Below are 11,272 nucleotides of genomic sequence, written 5' to 3' on the forward strand. Positions count from 1 at the left end.
TTTAACAAGTCACTTATAAATAGCATGTGCCATACATTAAACACGGCAAAATGCTTTGTACACACTAAGATTTAGGTCTCACAACAACCCGGGTACAGCAGAGTGTTACTCTCTTCTGCACGTTACTGATGAGAAGATTACAGTGAGTTTAAAGCAACTACTGCAGCTCCAGCACCTGTCCCTTCACTTCTGGTGTACATACTGCTAGGGCAGGCTACTCTTTCTAAACTCTAAACACAATAACATTTTTACTTAATAATCTGGCTTCAGTTTCTTGTCTAGATCGCCTTTCACTCTCTTATATAGACTTTGCCCTCCTACCAAGAGTTTCTCTTCAGATTCTTTTGGATCCTTGTGGTTTGCTGTGTGAGACTATTATTCTCCTTTATTCTAAATCCTACAATTCAAGAACACTTTTACTCCACAGCCATTTTACCTTAGGGTAACTGAATTTATGACATTTATTGCCCAATATTTTCTCAGTAAATCACTATATATTCCTTTGTGACGCACTTGATATGTCCCTCCCCCGCCCCATTTGTAACTTGTTACTATTTGTTCACTTAGTGTCCACGAGCGTTGTTGTGTGCCTGCCTTGACTGATGTCTGATGTCTGGGATCTTCCCCCACCACGAGAGTCTGGAGGGCTGCTGAGCTATCTCACCTGTCCATCTCCCCTGGTTTCTGAAAGCATGGCCGCACTAGTTAACCAGGATAGCCTCAAGCTTTTGATTCTTCTGCCCATGCTCTCAAGTTCTTGAATTACAGTCAGGTGCCAAGTCATGTGTAGCTTGTTTTATATCATTCTTGCAAGATGACTTAATTTTCATCCCTCTTAGTCTTTCTATCAGTTTTTATTGTTTTTCAAATAGCTTAATTGGCTCAAGGATTTAGTATTTATAATAAAATTCATCCTCCTTCTCTAAAAAAAAATAATGTACGTACACATACACAAAAGATAACTTGCAAAACTGAACATTTTCCCCCTTTCAACATCCCCAGATTTTATCTCAGTTTCAATTTATGGCTTCAGTAACTTTTTTTTTAATGGAAGATAATATAACATTTCAATAATCAGTTATTATTAAACTACTCTGTATATGCCACATCAATTGCAGTACGGTGCTAAACTAGAAATACGTTGTTTTGTCTTTGGTATACTGTATTATTAATATTGGTTTTGGGTTTGTTGGTTTGCTTTTTTCAGTGCTGGGAACTGAAACCCTGGGCCTCCAGCAAGCTACTATCACTGAGCTATACCACACAGAAACTGTTTCTAGTTCAAATGTTTCCATTTTCAATACTGTATTTATTTGTTACTTTTAAGAGAACCTCTAAAAGGTTTTGAGTTGTAAATTTCAAAAGAGTTACTTGATGTAAGTGGCTTCCCTTATTCATAAGCGAAATGGTTCAACAGGTAAAGGCAACTGCCAGGAAGCTTGAGGAGAATCTGAGTCTCAGTGAGGTCCCTGGAACTCACAAAGGATGAGGAGAGATCTGACTCCATGTCATTCTCTGACATGTGCACACACAGACGCTCCAAACAAAAACTTTTTTTTAAGTAGGTATGTAGTACTAAGAATCTTTCCCCAGCTTTTAAATTATAAATATAGGCAAACAAGTTACATAAAATATAGATGTATATCTTGGCAGTTCCAGAGTGAACATCCATAGGACCATCCAACAGAAGGATAGCACCGAATTCTTTCTAAAGGTAATAGCTATTCTGTCTTCTTCAATAAGCTTTATATGTATATACTTATTAGTGGGCAGCTAAGTAACAACACACACACACACATACACACCTTTTCTTGATGGTCTACTAACAAAATTTATGAGTAGAAACCTACTGTAAGAAATAGCTCAGAAAACAATCAAGATAAAATGACAACTGCCTATACTTTAACCCTTCTGCTCCAATATGGACTCCCTTGTTAATCAATTTGATACTCTAAGAATCAGTAAGGAAGCTGGTCGTGGTGGCGCATGCTTTTAATCCTAGCACTTGGGAGGCAGAGGCAGGTGGATTTCTGGAGGCCAGCCTGGTCTACAAAGTGAGTTCCAGGACAGCCAGGGCGATACAGAGAAACCCTGTCTCGAAAAACCAAAAAAAAAAAAAAAAAGAAAGAAAGAAAGAGTCGGTATGGAAATTTAAGCAACACTACACATTTAGCATCAACATCAAACACTTTAAAATACAAACTAGAAATTAAAACCCTGTACAGGTCACTAAAGAGTAATGTGTTTATTTTAACTTTATACCAATAGAAAAATTACAATATATCCTTAGTAATTACTGGAAAGAAATCACTGAGCGCAAATTAATTAAAGAACACCACTAAAATACTTTATTATTCATTTATAGTGTATTGTTGTACACGTAAATTGCCATATTTAAGCAGACTTAAATCATATGGGAACTTACAAACATTAAGGAGAGGGTTCTATTGGAGGAGTACCTGGCTTTATTCTATTTTGCTAAATAATATACAACAGACCCAACTTTGAGCTAATGATTTTAGCCTAAAAATGACCACATAAACATTGGAACAATAATAAAACCAACCACAAGACTGTAGTTTTTCTTAGAAATATGCATGTATTTCCACACTCTGACATCAGTTCAAGTGGAATACAAGAAAGGGGGGATGGACACAACAGTATATATACAGGCAGCAAAGCTTTAAGGACATTGTCAACAAATGATTACAGACAAAAGTATTGTCACTCAATTATGTTAACGTCACAGGAATCCAAGAGTATGGAGACTTAGAATTTTAACCATAGCCCCAGATTTTACACAAGTAATTTGTGGAAACGTTACTTTCTGTTAGAAAAGTCTATGAAGGTACAGTACTCCTAGGTTAAGACCAAGGACTGCTCTTCCAGAAGATCCAAGTTTGATTCCCAACACCTACCGGTGGTTCACAACCATCTGTAACTCCAGTTCCCTAAGATACATTGTGACTAAGAGGTCAGCCTTGCCTACATGAGACCCTATCTTTAAAAAAAGGGAAAGGAACATGGCATATCATCTTACAAATCTACCATAGTTCTTAGACCTGTCCATCTAAAGTTATATACATGCCACTAGAAATGAATAATGCAAATACAAAATAGGAAAAAATGATTATGATACCAATAAATCAAAATATACTAAGAAATTACAAATCTTAAGAATGGCTTGTGGTTTAATTAAAAGATTGCTTAATTATGAGAAGATATTACCTAGTAATTTAGCATACTATAATGACTGAAGTACTTGTCATGGATTTTTTTTAAAGACTCATTTTTTATTCATTTAATTTCCCTTCAAACTTTATGAATCCCTCAAGAAAGCAAAATAAATGCAAATAAAACTATTAGCAAAAGTTATAATAATATTCAAATTGGTATGGGTTTACACTAAAATATGACGGCAGATAGATTTTTGAGGAGACATTTTTTTTTTTCCGAGACAGGGTTTCTCTGTGCAGTCCTGGTTGTCCTGGAACTCTGTAGATCAGGCTGGCCTTGAACTCAGAAATCCACCTGCCTCTGCCTCCCAAGTGCTGGGATTAAAGGCGTGTGCCACCACTGCCCGGCTAGACAGACTTTGTATCTTTTAGCAAAGCCTAAAATATGTGTTTAATCTTGTCTCAAGAATTTCCCTTTTAGAAATATACTTAATATCAACTGGAGAGATGTTGTCTGTGCAATGCTTGCAGCACAAGCATAAGGACTTGAATTTAACCTCAGCACTTGTGTAGGAAAGGAAACAAAACCGAAAAAACAGTCTTGTATGGGGGCTAGAAACACACTCCATTGTTAAAAAAGCATTTGCTGCTCTTCCACAAGACCTGAGGTGGGTTCCAAGCACCCACACTGGGTGGCTCATAGCCACCTGTTACTCTAAATCTACAGCGCCTCTCTTCTGGCTTCCACACACATGCACATATCCCCCTCCACCACCACAATTTTTTAAAGCCTGGTGTGGTAGAGTACACTCATATTCCAGTGCTGAGGAGGTGGATATAGGTGGATTCCTGGAGCCAAAAACTAGTCATGATAGCCTATATGGGCAACACGAAAAATCTATGTTTAAAATAAAAAAAAAAAAAATTAAAAAAGGTGGCCTGAGTGAGGTAGAACACCATCCCAGTACTCAGAAGTCAGAGGCAGGTGGATGCCAGTGAGTTTGAGGACAGCCTGATTTACATGAAAGAAAAGAGGGAGGGAGGGAGGGAGGGAGGAGGGAGGGAGACCAGAAGCTGTCTTTTAACTTCCATAAGTGCAACATGTACACAGACCCACACTCATATGCATGCCCCTGAACATAAGACTATATCCTGAAGAATTAATTATATACTCAGCTCAAACATATGTACACATATATCAACACAATGTTGTAAAACATTTCTGTAGTGAAAAATGGGCAGAAAAGATAGAACTGATGTTTATTAAGCAGCTACTATCTTATAAAATTGCTTATTTCAGAGTACTTTCATGTAATCTTTGATGAGTAACCTGATATACAGAGAAGATAAGAATTTGCTTGAGGTCATATAGCAGAAGCCAAATCCAGGCTATCAAACATATGAACATTTTACATACCTGAAATGTACAATTAACATTATCACAACATATAGTCAAAGAAGAAAAAAACTGGGCTATTTAAACCCTTCTGCTGGGCAACCACGGATACATTATTTAATATTTCTGTGCCTCAATTCCTTATCTCTATAAAAGACAGGTAATTGTTTCAATTTTGTTGTGAGAAATGAGATGAATTAATACATGTAAAGATGTAAATACTTACAAGGGGAAAATTCCATTCCTGACATCATGTGACAGTGACAATGACAGCACAGATGTATCTGGGCTAATAAGATAACTTTCTGAGCCTGTGGCAACCTGAGTTTGGTCCTGTGTAACAGTAGAAAAAAAGAACTGACTCTACAGAGCTTTCTCTGACCTCCATACATGTGCTATGGCACATATGCATGGCATACATAGACACACAGACTAAATAGGTAAAGCACAGGCAGATAAAAATATACTGCTTAAATTACCCTCAGGCTTTGTGCATATGGTATATGAAACATAATGAGTTTTATGACTAGACTTGGGTTTCATCCTCAAAGTACTTCACTACATATATACAAATATTCCCAAACTAAAACAAAAGAACACCACGCTCAAACACTGAAATACACAACAGCTTTGACACCAAGCATATTGGATAAAGGCTGATAAATATGCAAAAGCAGAAACAGGAGGAAGGGAAGGGACAATGTAGAAGGACGTCTGTTTTTAAGCACTTCTTACCTGCCAGGCACATATATGTATCTTTCCCAATTAGAAGGTTATCATAATGATTATCTTTATTCTCCAGATTAAAACTTAAGTCTTAGGACCTGAATAGTTATGGCTACATGGGTAGTTAAACAGAGTTGGGATCTGAACTTGAGTATTCCTTTTCTTTCATGCTTAAGATATCTATCTATCTACCTATCTATTTATGTATTTTGAAGATAGGATCTCCTTATATAGCCCAAGCTGGCCTTGAACTCAACAAGCTTTCTGCTTCAGCCTACCAAGTGCTAGGATTGCAGACCTCTGGTGCCACAATTAGTCTGAATAAAGGTATTTCTAAGCCATTTTTATATTCTTGGGCATGAAAAAGGCTATATAAAGCAAGGATACAACGATATACTGCACTACTAGAGCCTTGCCGAAGAATAGAACACACGTCTGACCCTGTACTTCAAAATCCTCACTGCTATGTCATTATATAACATCATTTTCATCTTTAATCCAAATTTCACAAATATGGACTATTTAACTAATTGATGTTTTTCTTCTTTGTTAATGTAAATTTTTGGGGGTGTGGTAGGTGTAGGAAAGGCCCCAAACTAGCATATTTTGGGGCCAGGGAGAGGGCTGAATGGGTAAACTGTTTGCCTGCATGTAAGCCTAGCACTGGGTTAGGCACAAATGAGTAGATCCTGGAGGGAAGAGCAAGCAAAGTCTAAATGGCAAACCCAAAGTTCACTAAGAGATCCTGCTTCAAAATGTGGGGAGAAGTTTTGAAGAAGACATCCCTGTTATCAACCACTAGTATTCACACACATCTGTATGGGCAGGACTCACACAGGCACACACATACCTAACCATCATATATTTGATTACTTTAGTTAATATTACATTTAATTTTATAAATGGCCTCAAATCCATTGGGAAAATACACGGAATATAACTCTTCAAAAGCTACAGAGGTTAAGTAAATAAATCTACATTGCACCATGTAATCATTTCACATGAGTCAATCTCCCTTCAGATTCTCTTTCTCATCTACTATTCTAGACCAGATTCTTTTTCACATTTTACTCATCACAGATGAACAGATCTTTCTCAAATCCAAGCTCAAAATCAAAGTTATCAATCAGCACCTCTTGTGAAAATCTATTTCCTTTTAAACATTTTGCTTCTCTAAAATTCCCAATTACCATCATTAAGTAAGAAAAGTATAAAATGGGACAGAGCTATTTGGGACATCTGCTTTACTTTTAGTAGCTCCCTGCAGCCACCACAGTACATCCTGAGAATGTTTATGTATACATGCCTAAATCATGTAGCTTTATGTTAATATGTATAATGAACTGTACAGACACAACATAGAAGGGTACACTTATGTTACTGAACTTATTATATAGGGAAAAGTTACTACTAAGCAAATCAGGTTGGGATTGTCAGTTTTCCAAGAGCAGTTTAAAAAGAAGTTGTGCTTGCTAAGGAACAAATAATAAACACTTGCTTTGATATTTGCTTGCTTTCCTGTCCTTCCCCCCCAATTATTTCATGTGAACTGACTTTAACTAGTTATAGCTGAATATAGTTAGAACCGAGTAGTTAGACAAAAGCCTAACCATCTCAATGTATAAACATACAAACTACACCATAAAAAAATAGTCTTGAATCCCAGAATAACTTTGAAATTTATAGAGTAGAGATCTGGGGTGTAGCTCAGTTGGTGGAACCGTTGATGAGTACGCATGAAGCCTAGGATTCTATCCCTAGCACCTCAAAAATAGGGTATAGTAAGCACATGCTAGTAATTCAAACACTCGGGAGTACAGACAGGAAAACTGGGAAATCACAGAAGCCCTCTGCTACACAGGGCTATATGAGACCCTGTCTCAAAATGAGTAAGTAAGTAAATAAATTAAATTACAAAGATTTCATAGAAGATGTGTCAAAGTGCTACTACAGTTTAGTTTGCTAGTCTATCTCCCCCACAGCATAAAAATAATTTGTCCTTTTAATACTGCAAAGGAAATATGTGCTCTGCTCCCTCTAATTGAGACTATTGTAAAGGGTTTCTTAAACAGAGATGGTATTAGAGGTACAAAATAAAGCCACTATTTTATTTCTTTCTAATTAAGTTTGGTTTTAAAAGTATAACAGTAAAGAGTTAACTCTCAGGTTTGAAGCAAAACATGCTTGAACGATAATCTGCAATCTAAGAACGCCACAAGAGGGCCCAATTTCAACTATTGTAAGTGGGAAAGTAAAAAATTTAATAAACTACTGTGAGGAAAGTTGGCCAATTTTTTCCAAACTGATGACTCAACATCATTAGAAAGCAAGAAGTGATGAAGTGTGTAATGTTTTGTTTAAGCACTCACACAGCGAAGCCTTTTTTTTTGATGCATGCAAAATTAAGAAAAACTTAGATATACAGTAACTTCTGTATTAATATTAAATTACAAATAGTCTTAACCTCGTGGTGGCTGTCTGAAGATCCCCCTTCTCGTGCCTAACTGCTGGATATATAAGGTCTTTACAGGTTCTCTCTCCCCTTTGTTGGGTATTTCAGCTAATATCATCCCTGTTGGGTCCTGGGAGCCATCCACCCTTCTCAAAAATTTTAACCCAGAATTGCTCCGTCTAAAGGAAATAGAGGGACAAAGAGTGGAGCAGAGACTGAAGGAATGACCATCCAGAAACCGCCTCACCAAGGATCCATCCCATAAACAACCACCAAACCCAGGCACTATTGCAGATGCCAACAAGATTTTGCTGACAGGAGCCTAATATAGCTGTCCCCTGAGAGGCTCTGCCAGAGCCTAATACAGATGCGGATGCTTGCACCCAACCATTGGACTGACCACACGGTCCCCAATGGAGAAGTTAGGGGAAGAACTGAAGGAGCTGAAGGGGTTTGCAATCCCATAGGAAGAACAACAATCTCAACCAATCAGCTCCCCCAGAGCTCCCAGGGACTGAACCACCAACCAAAGAGGGACCCATGGCTCTAGTCCCATATGTAGCAGAGAATGGCCTTATCTGTCATCAATGGGAGGAGAGGCCCTTGGTTCTGTGAAGGCTTGATCCCCCAATGAGGCAAATGCTAGGGCGGTGAGGCGGGAGTGGGAACACCCTCAAAGAAGCAGGGAGAGAGGTGAGATAGGGGGTTTGTGGAAGGGAAACCAGGAAGGGGGAATAACATTTGAAATGTAAATAAATAAAATAACCATTTTTTTTTTTTTTAAAGATCCCCCTTACCTCCTCCCCCTCCCTACTCCTTCCTCTCCATCCCCCTCTTATATTTTGGAGGCAGATTCTCACTATCTGGCTCTGCTAACTTTTAACTCAAGAAGCACTGTCATGCCCACCTTTGACCTACAAACCTTTACAAGAAACTGTGTCTACTTTGATTTTTGATCTTAATATGGCACATATTTGTGCACAGTTCATTAATTAATATATATCACTGTGACAACAAATGGGATCAGATTCAGATAGTTTAGTAAATTTTAGTTAAAGAAATAAGATCAAAGCCTGAAGAAATGGCTTAGCAGTTAAGAACACTGGTTGTTCTTCCAAAAGATCCCATGTTCGATTCCCAGTATTAACATTGAGGCTTACAACGATCTTTAATTCCAGTTCCAAGGGACCTAATTCCCTCTTCTAGTTTCCATGGGCACCAGCCAAATACAAGGTGCACAGACATGCATGTAGGCAAAACATCCATATACGTTTAAGATCATTAAGAAAATTACCCCTCCCCCCAAAAAACCCATGGAAGACTACAGACTACGCACAAAATCATCATATATTGCATGTACATAATCTCTCTCTCTCTCTCTGATCTAAAGATACCATTAAAGCAAGCCTTTTGTACAATTTTTCTTATTACTGAATCATTCTAATCAGCAAGACATATGTACCTGGTGTTAATGGTCCATATTCTCAATGAAACAAAACAAAAACCTGATTCCCCCAATTACTACTTAGTATTCCTATTTATTTTCACAAAGTTTTTCAGCTGTCTATCCTCATCTCAAATTTTCTTGAACATTTCTTATTCACTCACATCATTTCTCCAAATGCCTCACAACAGTCAGTCATCAAAACAACATTGTTAACTCAATAAACAAGCAAGCCTCAGGCCCTCATCACTTGTCCCAACATTTACAACTGACCACTCTCTTCCTTATCTCCCAAAACAACAGTACAGACTGTGCATGCTCCCTTGCTCCTCCTGGATTCCTACTTTGCTCCTTTGCATCTTCCTGCCCTCATTTCTCTAGAGATCTCCTTCAGGTTACAGTTTAAAAAACAAACATAAATCAGCACTTCTATGCTGGTAACTCCAGTTAGTACTTACAACTGCACACTTCAACTGCCTAACCATTTCTCGTGTGTGTGTGTGTGTGTGTGTGTGTGTGTGTGTGTGTGTGTGTGCATGTATGTATGTAAGTGTAAATCTAGAGTGGAGGCTAGATACAGACTTTGAGAGCAGTTTGTATAAAACTTTTTTAAAAAGATTTATTTATTTTATGTATGTGAGCACACTGTAGCTGTACAGATGGTTGTGAGCCTTCATGTGGTTGTTGGGAATTGAATTTTTTAGGACCTCTGCTCCCTCCGGTCAACTCTGCTCGCTCAGTCCCTGCTTGCTCCAGCCCAAAGATTTATTCATTATTATATATAAGTACACTGAAGCTGTCTTCAGACGCACCAGAAGAGGGCAGTGGATCTCATTATGGGTGGTTGTGAGCCCATGTGGTTTCTGGGATTTGAACCCAGGGCCTTCAGAGGAGCAGTCAGTGCTCTTACTTGCTGAGTCATCTCGCCAGCCCTGTATTAAATATATAAATATAATTTGCAAATATTTTCTCTGTGTTTTTTGTTCAGCTTTTCATTCTCCAACTAATGTCTTTGAAGAACTGAATATTAATTTGATGAAGTCTAATTCATCAATTTATTGTTTTATAAGTAGTATTTCTTGGTGTTATAAGAACTTTCTAATTAATATGAACTTCATATTTAAGTTCAAATTTTCTAGTTAATATGAACTTTAATATTTTCCCACTCTTTTTGTATTTCACATAATGTGAGGTATAAAATTAATTTCAGTTTTTCTGGTTTTATCTACAAATAAATTATAATCATTTTGACAATTTCTCAAAGGTTTACTGAAATACTGATTGGTATATAAACTGTATACCTACTAATTAGAATACAAATGACATGTTTATAACACTGACTCTTGTGATCTGACTAATCTCCATTTTTCTTTAATTGCTCTTACCCATGTTTTCTTTCTTTCTTTTTTTAATTATTAGATATTTTCTTTATTTACATTTCAAATGTTATCCCCTTTCCTAGTTTCCCCCTCTGAAAATCCCCTATCTCCTCCCCTTTCCCCCTGCTCCCCAACCCACCCACTCCTATTCCTGGTCCTGGCACTCCCCTATACTGGGGCATACAGCCTTCACAGGACCAAGAGTCTCTCCTCCCACTGATGACCAACTAGGCCATCCTCTGCTACATATATAGCTAGAGCCACAAGTTCCACCATGTGTTTTCTTTGATTGGTGGTATAGTTCCAAGGAGCTCTGGGGGTACTGGTTAGTTCATAATGATGTTCCTCCTATGGGGCTTCAGACACCTTCAGCTCCCTGGTTATTTCTCTGGCTCCTTCATTTGGGACCTTGTGCTCTGTCCAATGGATGACTGTGAGCATCCACTTCTGTATTTGCCACGCACTGGCAAAGCCTTGCAGAGACAGCTGTATCAGTCAGGCTTCTGTCAGCAGGCTCTTGTTGTTACCCATGTTTTCTACATTGAAGTTTAAACTGTTTTTGTTTGGTTTTTTGTGGAGTGGTTATTTGGAAGGCAGAGGAGTGGCAGAAGAACAAAAGCTCAAGGATAACCTGGGCTACATACAGAGGCCCTGTTTCAGAAAACAAACAAGATCCTCAGGATGTGTCAACAAACACAA

The 11,272-nt window shown here is 37.9% G+C and overlaps 1 protein-coding gene across 2 annotated transcripts in view; it reads right to left on the reverse strand.

The window, feature by feature from the left end:
- The window catches only part of Nipbl (NIPBL cohesin loading factor), a 159,486-nt gene that overhangs the window by 87,644 nt on the left and 60,570 nt on the right, over positions 1–11,272 (reverse strand). The gene's annotated exons all lie outside the window — the stretch shown is intronic.

Source organism: Mus pahari, chromosome 11 (assembly GCF_900095145.1).
Source record: "Mus pahari chromosome 11, PAHARI_EIJ_v1.1, whole genome shotgun sequence".
In the NCBI taxonomy this organism is placed as follows: domain Eukaryota; kingdom Metazoa; phylum Chordata; class Mammalia; order Rodentia; family Muridae; genus Mus; species Mus pahari.